The sequence below is a fragment of the Pinus tabuliformis genome, chromosome 1_1, assembly GCF_031772625.1.
Source record: "Pinus tabuliformis cultivar Carrire ecotype Pingquan chromosome 1_1, CPIR1, whole genome shotgun sequence".
Classification (NCBI taxonomy): Eukaryota; Viridiplantae; Streptophyta; class Pinopsida; order Pinales; family Pinaceae; genus Pinus; species Pinus tabuliformis.
Window position 1 is genome coordinate 107,907,773 of NC_142297.1, and position 18,442 is coordinate 107,926,214.

An 18,442-nucleotide genomic window follows, 5' to 3' on the forward strand; every position below is an offset into this window, starting at 1 on the left:
GAGCCGAAGAGGCGGCTGCGGATGCGGAAAGGACCCTCGCCAACGTCCAGCGACACTTGGCGAGATTGAGCTATCAAGTACCGATGGCCGAGATAGAGGACCTTCCTCCAGATATGCAGCGTCATGTGGTTGGGATGCCACGTGACTGGGTTCGCGTTTTTCGGCGCGTGGCCAATGCTATAGTTAGTTATTTAGCTGCTCATCCAGAGCCGAGGCATTAGATATGCCTGACATGATTATGGGCATTTGAGTCCCAATTTTGTATATTTTGGACACACATATGTACACTCGAGACGCTTTGCGATATATATATATATATACAGTTTGACTTTTTGATGCATGATTTTATGATGATGAATGATTGATATGCCAGTCTAATGCTTGATTAGCGATAGAATCAGCTAACCAATTTTGAGATCTTGGAATGTGCAAATAATTAATGTAAGTAAATGATCTTTGCAACAACCTCACCCTTAAATATTGGCGATATAATGATGGATCTCTAACCCGATAAATGTTATTTAACTGAGACACTATCAATTGAGAATCAAGATACACTACCAACGAGTCGATCCCATGAGAGATTGCCTCGGATAATAAATTGATAACAGCTGTATACTCGGCCATATTGTTTGAAGCAGGACCGATACACACGCCTCTCGATGTCATCAACTGACCAGTTGGGTAATAAAGTACCCAAGCTGCGGAAGCAAGATTCCGAGTGTGCCGACTAGCACCATCGGCGAATCCAAAATAAACCAAATCATCCATCAACACCTGCCAAAGCAGACCAAAAGTGCTGATATCAGAAAACGCTCGATAAGATATGTACAAATATACATAAAATACAAAGAAGCCATTGCCTGGTAAAACTAAGCAAAATACTTCTTTAAATAGAGCCCATTTCGGGGCTCCGCCAGCTTGTTTCCTTCGAAATCAATTAACTCATACGATCCTTTTTCTAAGACTCGTTTGATAATGAAAGGACCGTACCACATAGGCTTGAATTTGCCTGCCCCCAAGGCGTCCTTATCTTGGTCATAGACCAAGACAAGGTCACCTTCAGAAAAGACACGAGGTCGGACGGACTTATCATACTGAGTTTTGACCCTTTTCTTATGGGCCTCATTCGTCGTGGCGGCATCTCGACGCTGCTCATCGAGATGTTCCAGGTGAACTAGGCGCTCCTCGAGACTCGAAGTCTCAGGAAGAAGCTCGACAGCCAATTTCAGAGATGGAATTTCACATTCAACCGGAAAGATAGATTCCACCCCGTAAACTAACTGAAAAGGAGTAAAACCAGTAGCCGTTTTAACGGAGGTTCGGTATGCCCAAAGAGCCGGATACAACATAATGTGCCAATTGGACCGATTTTTATCGATTGTCCGTTGGAGTATCGTCTTAAGAGTTTTATTGACCGCCTCGACCTGTCCATTGGCCTGAGGATAGTAAGGGGACGAATGCTCCTGACGGAAACCTAATTTAACAGCCAATTCGGACATTAGCTGATTTTGGAAATGACTGCCATGGTCAGTGACAATCTCTCTTGGGATACCGAATCTTGAGATAACTTGATTGAAAAGAAACAAAGCTGTCGTGTCACTGTCGTTCTTATAAGTAGGCATGGCCTCAGCCCACTTCGTGAAGTAGTCTACAGCCACGATAATGTACTTGTGATTCGCCGCTGAAGGCGGATTACAAGTCGTAAAATCAATACCCCACTTAGTGAAGGGACCGACGGTGACAACGGGAAAAAGGGGAGCTGGATGCGCGCGCATCTTGCGAGTAAAAATTTGACACGGGTGACAGCGTTTGACCGCTTCCACACAGTCCTTAAAGAGTGAAGGCCAAAAGTAGCCGGCACGTAAGATGCGCTGGGCTGTAGCAAGCCCGGATAGATGACCGCCACAGGCTCCACTGTGGCAATCATTAAGCACAGACTCTGCTTCCTCTAAGGTTAAACAACGTCGAAGAATTGAATCAACCCCTCGACGATATAATGTGTCACCAATGATAACATAGTTTTTAGCCAGGTGACGTAATTTGCGACGTTCATCCTTGGAGGAAGTAGAGGGAAACTTCGAAGTCTGGAGATAAACAATGATATCTCCATACCAAGGGTCTTGTGAAGAGATGAGGAATATATGTTCGTCGGGTAAACTTTCCTCATAAACAACATCCTCTCCATAAGGAAGCTCAGAAATTAGCTCCGCGAAGACCATAAATTTCTTAGACTTGGCGGACAAGAACTCGAGATCGAATTCTTGTAAAATGACTATCCATCTATTATATTTGCCCCCAATCACTCGCCTACTGAGGACAAATTGGAATGGATTGACCGCCGCTAAGACAAAAGTTTTGCGTAGCAAAATGTAATGACGGAGCCTCTGGACAGCATGGACTGCTGCCAAGGCCAACTTCTCAACTGGAGAATAGCGGAGTTCAGGGCCTATCAAGCCTCGGCTCAAATAATAAATCACGTGCTCGACAAGAGCATCGTCTTCCTGAACTAGAACCATACCAATGGTAGATTCTGCTGCAGCGAGATATAAAAGGAAGTCTCTACCGTAATCCGGTGGACTCAAAAGCGGGGCAGAGACTAATGCCTTTTTCAAAGCATCAAACGACCGCTGCGCAAAGTCGTCCCACAGGAATGGAACTCCTTTCCGTAGCAAACGCATGAACCCTTTAGTGATCTCGGCATAGTTTGCTATAAACCTTCTTAAGAAATTGGCCTTCCCTTGAAGACTTTGAAGTTGACGAATTGAAGACGGGGGAGGCAACTGAACTATTGCCTCAACCTTGAAGGGATCAACCCGAATCCCTTCATTGGAAACTATAAACCCTAACAACCGACCTGATGTAACCGCGAAAACGCACTTATTAGGATTCAACCGGATTTTGTAAAAACGACATCGCTCAAAGACTAATCGAAGATGACTAGGATGATCAGTTCTCTTTCGAGAACGAGCAGCGAGATCATCTAAGTATGCCTCGATGATATGTTTGATGTCGTGGAAAGCGTAAGACATGGCCCGCTGAAAGGTGGCTCCAGCATTTTTAAGACCGAAGGGCATCTTTCGATATGCAAAGGTACCCCAGGGACATATGAAGGCAGTCTTATGCTGATCCTCAGGACGAATAGAGATTTGATTATAACCTGAGAAACCATCCATAAAGGAGAAAATCGCATTACCCGCGCACTCGTCAATAATTTGATCAATAAATGGCGTGGGGTAATTGTCTTTTGGACAAGCCTTGTTTAAGTCCCTAAAATCGATGCATACGCGGATTGTTCCTTGCTTTTTGTCCACCGGGACTGGATTCGAAACCCAATCCGTAAGAGGAACAGGGTATATAAAACCCGCCCTTAGCAGCTTCTCAACCTCAGCTTTGATAGCCGCTGCTTTCCTAGGGTTAACCGGCCGAAGCCTTTGACGAATCGGTTTTGCGTTTTCGTACGTCTTGATCTCATGTTGGACTATAGAAGGATCAATGCCGGGCATTTCCTCATAAGACCAAGCAAATACATCACGATATTCCTTGAAGAGGTCGGTGTAAATTTGAATTTCTTCAGGGGAACACTCACTTCCGATGAAGATATTCTCGATGATGTTAGGATTCTTAGAGATGTTTATAGGTATCGTTTTTGAGATTACCGACATATTACCTTCAGCACGTGTGTGTGTTGGAGCCAAAGGGTTCGATACCGTACAAACATCACTACCAACGAGCTCGGAGAATCTAGATTCTACTTCCTGCAATGGAGGAAGAAAATATGAGCGATGGTGTAAGTCTTCCCAAGGTCGATCTATACCCATCATAATTTCGAGGATTGCTTCTTCAGAAGGTAGAACCGAATCTAAGCAGTCCAAGGCAGAGTTAGAATCAAAGCTCCAAGCGGGGGCCACATGACCATCTAGCTCCTCTTCGGAAAAGGGAGTAGAATGGTTATCTGCAGAGTCTACAATAGCCTGATATCTAAGCTCAGCTGCAGATATAGGAAATGCCATTCCATTAACTTGCCCTTCAACTAATGTGGTCGTAGGTGAAGGCAAGGTCCAAGGGTCGGAAAAATGATGAGTTCGGAAGAACTCCTCTCGAGAAGATTCCTTGGATGATGAAATAGCATTAATTCTTGCAAAAGGAGAGGGAAGATCGAACGTACCCATCAATGAGGAATACATCCCTACTCCTAAATTCTCAGTCGGCGGGCGAGGGTTATCCACCAAAGGAACAGTAGAGTCGGAGGTTGCTTGAGGATCGATTGGAGCATAGTCCAATTGATCAACCTTAACGATTTTCCCCTCATGAGGAAAGCAAATGACACGAAACAGAGTCGAAACAACGGCTTCCATCTCGTACACCCAGTTCCTTCCTAATAGGAGATTATAGTCTAGGTTAGCATCTACGACTTCAACTTCGATATTAACGACCTTCCCTCCAACACATATAGGAAAGGCCGGGATAATCCCATGCGGCTTGTGAGAATGGCCATCAAATGCAGTTAAGACGGTTGGTGAAGGAACAGCCGAAGGTGAACCAATAGCCTTCCAACATGACATGGACATGACGCATGTGGAAGCTCCTTCATCTATAACGGTGCGAAAAATATTGATTTTCCGGTATGTTGACTTTACCTGAAAAGCCATATGATGAGGGAGTCTCTTTTTGACACTTGACATGTCAAAAGAGAGCACTAGAGAGTTAGCTGGATCGACTGCTCCAATGGCGGAGAGTAAAGCACTTCTCTGAGACGGACACGACTGGAGAACTTCCAAAGCGGACATAGCACATGGGCTTTGAGCCAAATCCTCCACAATGGAGTAATTTTGAGCAGCTCTAGCATTGGGGTTAATTGTCGCGCGTTTGGCAGAACCTTTCGGTATCCTAGGTATAGTCTCAACAGGAGGTCGCTCGATATGAAGGTCATTACTTCCGGGAACCGTTTTATCCTTAGATATTTCGGCTTCACCATAATCACGTGACCGAGTAGTCACGTTAACGTTTGAACCCATCATAAAAACATTTGATGCTTTTTCCCCTTCCTGGTTGCCCCCTGAGGAGGTCCCAGGATTCGAATTTGCGCCAGCAAGAAGTTGCTGCCCTTGGGGAAACGGGTTAGTCAACACAGCTTGCGAACTAGAAGTCCCTTGCTGTGCTAACAAGCGCTGAGCGTCTTCGATTCTAGGGCAAAGATGAGTTAGATGGTCCCCACTGCATAACTTGCAAGGAAACTTGACTTTCTTTCTCGACTCACCCTTACCACCACCAGCGTTGTTGCCGGATTTATTTGCATCGGGCTTCCCATCCGAGTTCTTCTTTTTACCACGTCCTTTCTTTTTCCCATTGGAATTTTGATTTCCTTTGGGGTTATCGGATTGGACGGCGTTAATGGAAGAATTTTGGGAAGCAGGAGGATTAGACATTGTGACTTGGTTGTTAGGAGCAGTTTGTAATGACAACTGCTGCAATTGATTCGACAAGTTCACTGTAGTCGAGTCTACAGACCCCACGATACCATCCGCATGCGGACCTGGCTTTGGCTTAGCTAAATCAACCTTAGATCCAGGAGCATCTGGCAAGTACTTTTGGAGGATCCCAGACTGAGAGTAGATCAGTTCTAATTGCTGGGCCCTGAAAATGGCTTGCTCCTCAGAATAGACCCCAGACATGGAGACATCCTTGGAGATCTCAGGTTGCAAAGACTTCAAAAACCACTCTAGACGGTACTCCGGAGGGATTTCGGCTTTAATGAGCCTTTTTCTCCGTCTCCATTCCTGTATGTGATCAGAAATGTGGGTTGCCTTATCCTGACGAAAGATAGCCAGAAGTTCAGTTCCGGCATCATAGCGGACAGGCAACTGAAAGTGATTCAAGAAGATATTAGCTAAGTCTGCGAACGATGTAAAGCTGCCCCCTGGCAACTCTATGTACCATTTAGCCGCATTACCAGTCAAGGTGCGCTGAAAAAGTCTCAACCTAACCGAATCTTCGATGAGGGAGTTAGATGAGCACCACAAATGGAATGTGGTTACATGATCGCCCGGATCTTCACCACTCTTCCCTTCGAATTTTGGGATATCCGAAGGTAGTTTGGTTGGGACCGGAGGCCAGGCTGGATTGTATCTGATAGGGTCGTTCGTTAGCTTAGTGAGATCTGGCAAGTTTAACGTTGCCAGAAATGGAAGCCTAGGAGGACCTAGGGGATTCCACCCAGACTGGGCAGAACTCCCCAAGTTCTGAAAAGATTGTCCTGGGATTTGAGAGGCACCAGGCTGCCCCAAGTGACTAGTAGAACCAGCTGAACCAAAGGGCAAGCCTTGTGGTCCAGCAAAATTCGGAGTTTGACCAACTCCTGCCGTATAAGCTCCATAGCTTGCAAAGTTTCCTCCTAAAGAATTGTAAGGAGTTGATAACCCCTGATATGGGTTCCAAGCCGAAGCGAGGGGAGGAATACTTTGAAACATGCTAACCGTGGAATACGGCCTACTTCCTTGTTGGCCAATGAATGGATTCGCAGTTCCTGCGTTACTGGCCCCAGGGTTATTCCAACCTTGGAAAGGATTGCTGCTTTGTCCTATTGAAGAAAAAGGCATGGATCCTACCGTTGGGTTGGAATGTGGAATATGACCACTTCCAAAAGGAAAACCCTGAAATGAAGCCGATCCGCCCATCATGGACGTAGCGGCACTGAACGGAACTGACGGAATACCCTGTGATTGGGTGCCAAAAAGGAAAGAACCAGTACTAAAAGCATTGGTTTGGGCATTTCCACTCGTGGACGGAATGGAGGTAGACCCAACCAAGGATGTGCTAGCAAATGATCCGAACAAGGAAGCGGAGGGGATGGAAATGGTTCCTCCCCCTTGCACCGATGTTGGGGTTTGCATAGTCGCAGCACTCGTGGAAGCCATGCTTCCAGTAGTGATCATAAATGGTAAGCGCGTAGCGTAACCTGGACTCGCTGGTCTATATAATGGAGGCCCAACGTATTGCAATACGTCTGGGTAACTAGATGGTAGTGGAGAATTTGGAATCACTAATGATTCTGAAAGTTCTTCTACCTCTACGTTATCCTCCGCTTGAAAGCGAACTTGAGAAAAGACTGGAGCGTCCCTCTCTTGTTCAAAAGTACCAGGCCTTGCTTGGCCGCTAATATCCCCGAGAGGAGGATCAATCCCCGATGCGTCAGCCGGCGTGGGACGGACCCCACCGGTAGTATTCCCTCTGCGCCTTCTAGGAGAAGGCTCTAAACTAGGTGGCGAGAGACCACGAAGTCTTCGAGACCGTCTTGGAGACCGGTCAGCCACTTTGAATTTTTTGTTAAGATCTAACTAAAGACTCAAAAAATTAAAAGCTAAGCCGACTAGGAGCACAGAGCACACAGTATAAAGTTCCTAAAGATACAGCCAGTCAAACAACTTTCAAGTATTTCCGCTCCGGGTGATTGAGACCGGACACCAAAATACGAGAAAGTGAATCAAAGGGCCTTCCGAGGATAGTCTGGGATGATGAGGGCCCAGTCCTATCAGCGAAGGTATCAGAGGAAGTTACGCTGACCTCCTAACAACAGTCTGCGCCGGTGCAAGCCCCCAAGCTTCGCAAGGGTGCCCTCCGGAAGTACTGTCGAGAGTGATACAACGTCGACCTCAGGTGCCACGGGATTCCCCTCCGCAGCCACCTATGCAGATCCCTAGGAGAGGCAACTATGGGTACCAACTCGTCGCAGAAGCCAGGCGGAACAGTCGTGAGGTAAGTTCGGACAAGTAGGAGAGGGGGTATCTCTCTTCCCTGTCTTCACAGACCCTCGTGCTTAACTCCCAGATCCGGAGCTTTCCTGGTCTCCCTAACGCTATTGGATTTACTCTCTTTAATCAGACTCTTATGTTTGACGTTTTGTGTGGCCTTGGAGAGTTAACTCTCCACTCGCCTAATCCAAGGCCCTAAAATCCTAAACTTGTTGGTGTAATAACTAAAACAAAAAGTTCTAGTGGATTTTAATTAAGCGCTTGATTTTATTAGGCTGTTCTTTAAGTCAAAGGTAATGGAGGTGAAACTTGTGGTGTTTTATGGACGCAAAAGAAATTAATAAAACCTAGCTACATGCACATGCACTTTTGTTTTCGATGAATAGCAATTTCTATGAGGTTCAGAAGGCACTTGTAATATAAACAATTTTTTTTTTTTTTTTTTTTTTTTTTTTTCAGACTCCACACTCACAAAAACTAACAAAACTAAACATGCCTAAAAAGAGATGCAAATCTTTCCCTAATGCAAGAACTAAATGTGGATGTACGATTCAAAGACTACTCTAAAAACAAAGAAGGAAAGTTGCTGCTTTACCAAATTTTGTCTTGCCACTAAAATGCTTAGATAGAAGATGATTTGTTACTAATCATTTCGTCCAAACAATAAAAACAAGTTTTAAGATAAAAAACAAAGCACTTTCACTTCGCAAAAAAGGAAATCAGATGAGAAGCAAGTTTAAGAAAGCGAAACTCAAAAAACTTTCAAAAGATTTTCTTTCAATCAAACCAAAAAGTCTTTTTCAAAGGAAAACTCTCAAAAATACTGACACCAATGATTGATAAACAAGCAACCAAACACTTTTGTGAATTGACACCAATGAAATGATGAGAACTCAACAAAAATAAAATGTGTTCGAAATCGCTTTTGACAATCAAAAGCAGCAATGAAAGTCCAAGAAATCAAAAGACAAGTTTCAAGGAAATGGTAACAAACAAATTTCCCGAAACAAAGGAGTAAATGGTCATAAAAACGATTTCGTTAAGCAAACATAAATGTCATGAAAACAAAATGGACACAAAGATTTGAAGACAATCTTCCCACTCTGCCGAAACAGAGCAATCAAGATTCTTAAACAGAAACCTTGTGTGTCAAAAATCAATGACGCTTGCAATCAACGAAAAACAAGACTAGCACTCCTTATAACTAGAGAGAGTTCGAAACAAGATGCCCCCTGTTAAACAGAGAACTGTCACTGGGAATTGACTGTTTTAAACTGACCCAAACCACCAGACAGACATTCAGCAAAAGAAAAATTATAAATCTTGAAAATTATGTGATATACGCGCCTGCAATTACTTGCAGAATGCGTGTACACGCGACTGTAACTAAGGAAACCTGCGTATACGCGGGTTTACTTAGTGCAACTTGCGTATATACGCTTCTGTAATCCAGAAAAAGTGCGTATATGAAGTGTTTCAAGAAAAATAAAAAATACAAACTGAAAAACTGGAAAAGCTTGGAGTTCAAGAAAATATCAGGCAGTCAGAACCAACAAACAGAGGGACTGAGCCTTGATTGGCTTGAGGACTACCCAAACTAGGAACAACAAGAGTGTTGTCCCCAGTGGAGTCGCCAATTCTGGTTGAAGGGAAAGTACCCCTAGGGTCCTTTGGGCTAAGACTCTACCAGACTGAAAATTGCTTATACAAAGAAACACACACACACAGCCATCTTTTTTACTTTTAAGCAAATTCTAATGTTTAGGGTACATACCTAAGGTCCTACGTTCGAGAAGACCGTTAGGGTGCAAACCCTTCTTGGAGTTCCCTTCTTCTTTCTTTGACCTGCAAGACAAACAAATCAAAGAATACAACAGTACATGTATAGAAGTTTATATATAAATCATCTTTATGCTATAAAGTTAGTTATAAAAAATCTTTAAGTAACCACTTTCATAAGAATTCAACACAAGAATCTCATAAGCATAAAGAAAGATTATTCGGGAACAAAGACGTGTTTCTTTATATATAAAGGCAAATAAAGTACATATATCGGAAAGATATCACCTGAACACCTTCAGCAGGCTCCAAGCAAGCTTCCTCCCGGATTCGTTCCAGCCTCCAGCCTCCAACAAGAGCTCCTTCCAAGTCTTACTCAATGATGATGTCAAGGATGAATGATCACCAATACACATGGAAACAAGGGTTTCCTATGCAAAATGGGGGAAGTGCAGGATGCACCAAGGACTTCAGACCTGGTCTAAGGGAAAAATCTCAGCATAATAATCTTGCTCTCCTTTCTCTCCCCTGGGCCTTCCCTTTGATGTCTTTTTATACCCTCTCCAAAGTAGTTTTTTAGTTAGGAGTTGGTTGGGAACAGTTGGGCCACGGGCACTAACAGGTGATCCAGCAGGTAAACCCGCGATCACCGCCCGAAAAAGAGGAAATTATATTTTTTTAAGTGTTTTAATAGATACACGCGGGTTGGGTATGACAGACCCGCGTGTACACGCGTTTAACACAGGGCAAAGTCGCGTATAGGGAATAAAACACTGTTTTTTAAATTTTTGGACCAGGTCTGGAAGGAGGGGTTGCCCTAGGCCATAAGTGCAGCATCACAAACCATAAGAGTGAGATTTGGAGCTATAAAATGTGCGTCTGCTCGAGAGACTTATTGATTATTAGGATGTTGAGGAAGAAGCTTTTATGATTGATCAAATGCCACTCAGGATAGAAGTGGAAGATATATATTTCATCACGGGCCTTTCCCGAAGGGGAGAGGTAGTCCACTCCCGGGGCAGGACCCGGAATAGTCTCAGCGTAGACGACTATGTACAACTTTACTGCCCAGGTCATCGGAAGGTCGGGAGTCAGATCTCGATCCCACACGTGGCGAGTTCGAGGAGGGAGCTTGACTCCCTCCTACAAAGATGCGGTATCCAACAAAGGCAAGGCAACGGTGATAAACAACAAAGGAGTGGCTGGGGAAAAAAACAATGATAATGATAAGGGGACAGAGGGAACTAAGACTAAGGTAAACAGTAGCATAAAGGACAAGGAGGAAGAAGACAAAAATCCTGGTTCACGAGACCATAGGCAAAAGGGACCTTGCAAGCCTAAAGCTGAAATCACTCCCAGAGTAATTTTAAATGACACTGCTCTGCAAGCGCACAGAAAATACATGGGGAACTATGCCATTATCTGTAAATTCATGGGACTATGGCCCACTGAAAAAGCCTTACAAACGTGGATCAAGTATCACTAGAAACCCAAAGGAAGCATTGACCTTCATCTTTGGTCAAAGGGTTTCTTCATAGTAGTGTTCTCAAACATCGAAGACAAACACAGAATATTCGAAGGAGGACCCTACTTTTATGCAACAACTGGTCTCTATATGAGGCCTTGGATAATGAACTTTGTCCCAAAGTAAGAGACCTTCACCTCGGTTCCAGTATGGGTAAGGCTATATTCTCTTCCTCTTGATTATTGGCAAACTAAATCGCTAGCAGCTATTGGTAATAAACTAGGGCATTTTGTCAAAGTTTCTGAAGCGACAAGAAGAAGGAAATAAACTTCTTTTGCAAGAATATGTGTGGAAATGGATCTTTCAGAAGCTCTTCCGGATGAAGTTATTTTGGAATTTTTTGATGAGGAGTGGGTGCAGATAGTGGACTATGAGCATATCCCATTTAGATGCCGTAGATGCCATGAACATGGACATCTATTCAGAGATTGCCCTCTCAGTAAAGCAGATAACAAAGGGCACCTTAATACTTCGAAGGAGACAAAGAGATTTCAGAAAGTGGCAAGAAAAGGTAAAGGGGGGGAAAAGGGAATAAAGCAACAACATAATGAATGGCAAAAGGCCAATCAGAACAAGTTTCAAGTGTTGGAAGAGAATGAAGAAAACACGAAGGAAGATAATTATCAGGAGAAAGATCCTAATGAAAAAGAAAAAGAAGAAAACAGTAAACAATTTCAAGATATGGGTCATTAAAATGAAACTGTTATGAGTGAGACAGAAATGGAGATGGACCAGGAAATGACCCAAAGCGAAATAGATCTGGAAGATCATGAATTACAGGAAATTCTAGATAAGGAAAACCTGGATCTGGAAGGATTCCTAAGGCAGGGATCCAAGGGAGGAATAGAATCAATACCTCCTAAAGAATGCTCTAGAATACAACAGTTATTTTCATGGAAAACCCAGGAAAGAGGGTTGGATAAAGGTAAAAGTATTCACAAACAGGAGCACAAAGGTGTGAAAACTATGAAATCAACTCTAGGATTAGCAACAAGAAACCCAGGAAAGAAAAGGGGCAGGAAAAAGCAAAACGAGCTCTTGATGGAATGTGGAAAGATGATGATAGATTCAGGTAAGATGAAAGACCTAACCAGTTACTCTTTCACAAATCTTTAATTATGAAGATCATCTCTTGGAATATCAGAGGTCTAGGTAATAAAAGAAAATAAAGAATATTAAGTAACAAAATGAAAATAGCAACACCAGATATAATCTTTATTCAGGAAACAAAGTGTTCCATTCAAAAATTAAAGAAAATCCATAGCAAATGGATGGACAGAATTGAGTTTCTCGAAGTGAAAGCAGAAAACATAGTGGGAGGCATCCTCACTCTATGGAACCCCCAAAAAGTCAGAATATTAGATGCAGAGGCTTCAAGAAATTATGTATCTATATTTATTCAACCAGTGGGAGTTGCGGATACCTTACTCGTCAAAAATGTCTATGGTCCACAAAGAATAGAGGAGAAACTAAGACTCTTAAACTCCTTGGCAGAGCTCAGAAGCAAACATGAAGAAATACCTTGGATCTTGGGAGGAGATTCTAACATGATTAAATCACTTTCGGAAAAAAAAGGAGGCACCAAATTGCTTAATAAAGACTCAGAATTGTTCCAAACCTTTACAGATGATATGAATTTGGTTGACTCAGCAATGCATAATGGCCTTTTCACTTGGAACAACAAAAGAAGAGGTGAGGCTTAGGTCGGCTCCAAGTTAGACAGATTTTTGATCTCAGAGGAGCGTATGCTAGCAAATAGAGAAATAAGAGCTAAAGTTCTACCCTTTGGAGGTTCTGATCACTGGCCAATCCAACTAGAACTCAAGCAGTTTGATTCTCCTAGGAATAGACCCTTCAGGTTTGAAAATATTTGGCTCTCCCACCCAGAGTTCATCAACAACATTGAAAAATGGTGGGTAGAAGATCTACAGATCTAGGGCACTAATATGTTCACCCTACACAAAAGACTTCAGTGTATTAAATTCAGACTCAAAGAATGGAACAAGAAGGTTTTTGGCAACATTTTTTTGGATAAAAAGGTGGTGGAAGCCAAACTATAGGAACTCAATCAAGCATTGATCACAGAGGGTTTTGATAAAGTCAAAAGTTAGCAAGCTGATAAACACCATCAAGAATGGGAGAAATTATGCATACAAGAGACAGAATTCTCGAATTCAATGGCACAAAGAAGGTGAACGTAATACTAAATTTTTTCATAGATCCACCATATCCAATAGAGCTCACAACAGAATCTCTTCAATTTTGAATGACAACGGGCAGCTCCAGACCTCTCACAAGAATATTGAAGATGTGTTGGTTCAACATTTTAAAAGCATCACTAAGGAAAACAACCCAGACAGAGAGAAATGTATCAAAGAAATTACAAAAAATATCCCTAAGCTGGTGTGAAGAGAGGACAATTTTAACCTGAACAAACCAATCACTGAAGAGGAAGTCAGTGAGGTTATCAAGGACATGCAGAATGGCAAAGCTCCAGGTCCAAATGGTTTAAATGTGGATTTTTTCAAGGCTTGCTGGAACATTGTCATGCAGGACATTCTAAATGTAGTGGAGGATTCCAGAAGAAGTAGGACTATTCTGAAAGCCCTCAACACCTCCTTTATCTCTCTGATCCTCAAGCAGGATTCAGCCCTGACTGCTGATAAGTTTAGACCCATTGCTTTATGTAATGTGGTATACAAGATTATATCCAAGGTATTGGCTAGTAGACTCAAACCTCTTCTTCCTTCTTTAATCTTAGGTGAACAATCTGGTTATGTGGAAGGCAGACAAATCCTTAACAATATCATTCTAGCCCACGAGACAGTTCACATGCTAACCAACAAAAAACAGGCTGGTATGATCATGCAATTAGATATTGCCAAAGCCTATGACAAGGTAAACTGGCTCTATATCAAGAGGATCCTTGCTGCTTTTGGGTTTGATCACAACTGGGTCAGATGGGTTATGGCTCTGGTTACATCCTCCAGCTTTTCTATTCTGGTGAATGGATCTCCCTCATATATCTTCACTCCTTCTAGAGGTCTCAGGCAGGGTGACCCTCTCTCTCCCTTTCTCTTTATCCTCATGATGGAAGGATTGGGAAGAGCCATTAAGCAGGCTAAAGCCTTGGGAAAAATTAAGGGACTTCAATTATCGGAGAATGGTCAGACAATGACTCACCAACAATTTGTGGATGATACGATGCTGCATGGAGTTCCTATAGTCAAAGAAGCTTTAGCGTACAAACAAATCCTGAATAACTTTGCCTTGGCTATAGGTATGGAAGTCAATCTCTCCAAATCATTTTTTTTTCTTAAATACTAACATTGCAATTCAAAGAAATATCTCAAGAATTCTGGGCTTTCAAAGGGATTCCCTCCCTTCAAAGTATTTGGGAATTCCCCTTACAGCCAGGCCCCTGCACAGAAGTATTTGGGAACCAGTGCTCAACAAGATGCAAGACAAAGTTAAAAAATGGACAATCAGATCATTGAACCTGACGGGTGTTATAGCTCCAAATCTCACTCCTATGGTTTGTGATGCTGTACTCATGGCCTAGGGCAACCCATCCTTCCAGACCTGGTCCTAAAATTTAAAAAACAGTGTTTTATCCCTTATACGCGACATTTCCCTGAGTTAAATGCGTGTATACATGGGTCTGTGTATATCCAACCCGCGTGTATGTATTAAAACACTTAAAAAATATAAAACTCCTTATTTTCGGGTGGAGATCGCGGGTTTTACCTGCTGATCACTTGTTAGTGTTCGTGGCCCAACTGTTCCCAACCAACTCCTAACTAAAAAACTACTTTGGAGATGGTATAAAAAGACCTCAAAGGGAAGGCCTAAGGGAGGAGAGAAGAGAGAGAAAGGTTATTATGCTGAGATTTTTCCCTTGACCAGGTCTGAAGCCCCTTGTGCCTTCTGCACTTCCCCCATTTTGTACAGGAAACAAAACAAAGGTTTCCTGTACAAAATGGGGGAAGTGCAGAAGGCACAAGGGACTTTAGACCTGGTAAAGGGAAAAATCTCAGCATAATAACCTTTCTCTCTCTTCTCTCCTCCCTTAGGCCTTCCCTTTGAGGTCTTTTTATACCATCTCCAAAGTAATTTTTTAGTTAGGAGGTGGTTGGGAACAGTTGGGCCACGGGCACTAACAGGTGATCAGCAGGTAAAACCCGCGATCTTCGCCCGAAAATAAGGAGTTTTATATTTTTTTAAGTGTTTTAATACATACACGCGGGTTGGATATACACAGACCCGCGTATACACGCGTTTAACTCAGGGCAATGTCACGTATAAGGGATAAAACACTGTTTTTTAAATTTTAGGACCAGGTCTGGAAGGAGGGGTTGCCCTAGGCCATGAGTACAGCATCACAAACCATAGGAGTGAGATTTGGAGCTATAACAACGGGTAGGTTGATACTGACAGAAGCCGTTCTGCAGTCAATCCCGGTTTTCTTTTTATCAGTTCTCCCAGCTCCCAAAGGGGTTTTAAAGTAATTCAGGAATATCTAGAGAGACTTCCTCTGGGGCAAGGAAGAAACAAGGAAGAAATGGGCCCTTGTTTTTTGGGATAAAATCTGCAAACCTAAGAGTCACAGGAGCCTAGGATTAGATGATCAGGAAATTTTAAGTAATGTACTAGGAGCCAAACTCTAGTGGAGATGGGTTAAAGAACCAGAAGCTCAATGGGATAAAACCTGGAAAGAAAAATATGCAAGTTTATGGCAAACTAATGATATTATTATAATTTCTGGCAACATAAAGGGTTCTTATATCTGGAATAAAGCCTGGGAAAACAGAAGCCTAGTTCAAGACCACAGTTTTTGGGAAATCAAAGCAGGAGATCTTGCTTTCTTTTGGGAGGACAAATGGCAACAAGAAGCAATACTGTTAAAAGAGGACTATATGAACCTCAAGCAGGAAACAGATTCCCAGGGACTAACCAAAGTTAAAGATTTCTGGAATATTCCTCACAACTCAGGAAAATGGAGAAATTGGAGGAGCCTAGACTGTAGAGATGACAACCCCCTAAAAATAAAAGCTGAGGAAATTATGAGCATGCTAACACAAAGAAGAATCTTGGTAACAGAGGGGCAGGATCAGTTAAGATGGGGCCTCAATAAAGAAGGCTCCTTTAATCTTATGGAATCTAAGAGGATTACCTTGAATTTAGATTCTAGTGATGTAACGAATTCTTGGCAACAACTTTGGAGCCAGCAGGGGTGGATGAAGATCAAGCTATTCATGTGGTTAGTTCACCCCAAAAAAGTCTTAACTTGGGACAACATCAGGAAAAGAGGAGTTACAGGGCCTTCTAGATGTCAGCTATGTGAAGCTCAAGAGGAAACAATGGAGCATATTCTTAACAGTTTCACCTTTACCACCTGGTTGTGGTATTCTTTTGCCACCATTTTTCAATAGACAGACAAAGATAAAGGAAGCATCACCAATACCCTGAACAAGTGGAGAAAGAACTTTTCGGAGAATGAGATTCTCAATTTGGCTTGGGCCTTTACGCCAAGCTTCATCATCTAGAATTTTTGGAAATAACAAAATAGAAGAATTTTCAAGGATGAAAAAGCTAGCCCTCTTCGCCTCAGGGATCTGATCTTGAGGCAGATTAGGGAGACAGTTAGTATCACTATTCACAATTATCCCAAAAATCCTCCCACAGAAAGTGAGATGAGAACTCTCAGGCAACTGAGAATGCAAGAGATTAGTACCAATGGACTCAGTAGAAGAGAAGGAAATTTGGGAAAGGAAAAGGATTTTTGGCAGCCTCCTCCGAAAGGTTACCTGAAATGCAATATTGATGGTGCTTCAAAAGGCAACCCTAGAATAGCCGGTTACGGAGGGGTGTTAAGAGATGAAGATGGAAATATCAGCTTCATTTTCCACAGCCACTTGGGTAAAGCCACAAATAACATGGCCAAATTAATGGCCTTAGAATAATGCCTAGAACATCTGAATCTAATTCAGAGCTCAAATGTCATCATAGAGGCAGACTCAGAGATCTCAATAAAATCTGTTAAAAGAATCAATTGTAGAGCAGCACCGGAGAAGGTCTCAAAACACTGGAGACTAATAAAAGTGTATCAAAGAATACAAAAGCATCTCCTGAGTCTAAGAACTGTTAGTTTCAGACACTCTAGCCAACCTAGGAGTGATTAATTTAGAGAGCAGATTTGAAACGAACTGGTAGGAGATGACTCAAGGCAGAGTAAAATATCTTTACGAAGAACAAGCGGTAGTAGATAGATAAACTTTTAAACATTGGGCTAGAAGGAAAGATACAGAATATTGATGTCTAAATAGGTTAGATCTAAGTTCTCGGGGTGGCACCTAGTAGACGGACATGCTCAAAGTAGTCCTTTAACACCCTGGTGGGAAGTAAATAGGTCTCTTTCCCTTCAGATTGTTCTACAAGGTTCTATCCACACTCAACTGTGGTCTCTGTTGCATATACAGGGTTCTGGTTTCCCGGTGAAGGCAGTTCCCCTTCATTCCTCTCTCTGGTCGGAAAACCAGGCTCAAGTGGTTTACGAGTGATCACGCAACTTTTGTATGGTAAGTGGTTTTTCTTTTTTGGGACTGATTCCACTAGGCTCCCGCCACGTGGCTAGGGAGGGGTGATGAAACTACCCTCCATCACACGTTAAATTTCACACATCTTATGTGGTGCGATATTTCGCCGTGCCGTCTGATTTCGTTGGTTGATCTAACGGTCAGATTTGCAAGTGCTTTTTGTGGGGCCATGGGTCATGTCGAGCTGGTTGGGTTTAAGCTGTGGTTGGCTAGTGGAGCCTTTGGTTAGGCTTTTATCTTTTATTGTTCTACATATGGTTTGATGTAAGTGATTAATTTTGTTGGTTGTAGAGGGGTGGGGCTTCACTTTCGCAGCACACCCTTGGTTTTCCTGAGTCCATTTGGAGGTCAGGCTTATTGTACATTCTGTAAATTTATTTCTGGTTTAATGAATAAAAAGGAACTACTCTTGCCTATGAAAAAAAAAGAAGAAGTATTTATACAAATTCTAAACTGAAATATCTTGAAAAAATATCAAGATTGGTTTTACAAATATCTCAAATTGTTTTACATTAATAGAACTTAAATAAAGGACACTCAAAACTAATGAATCTATTTGGCACTATATTTATGGATTGATGGTGACAAAGAAGAGAAATTCGAATTTGATAGCAACTCTTAATTGATGATGAGGCTTCCAATTCACTAACTACCTCCTTCCTTTGTGCATTCTACCCCAGAAATTCTGCAAAATTAGGGTCCAATGATACCTTTTTATATCTCAATCCGAGATAGATATGTAAAATGTGAAAGAGGTTATTGTATACAAGTATGTTATTGTGATAACTCTC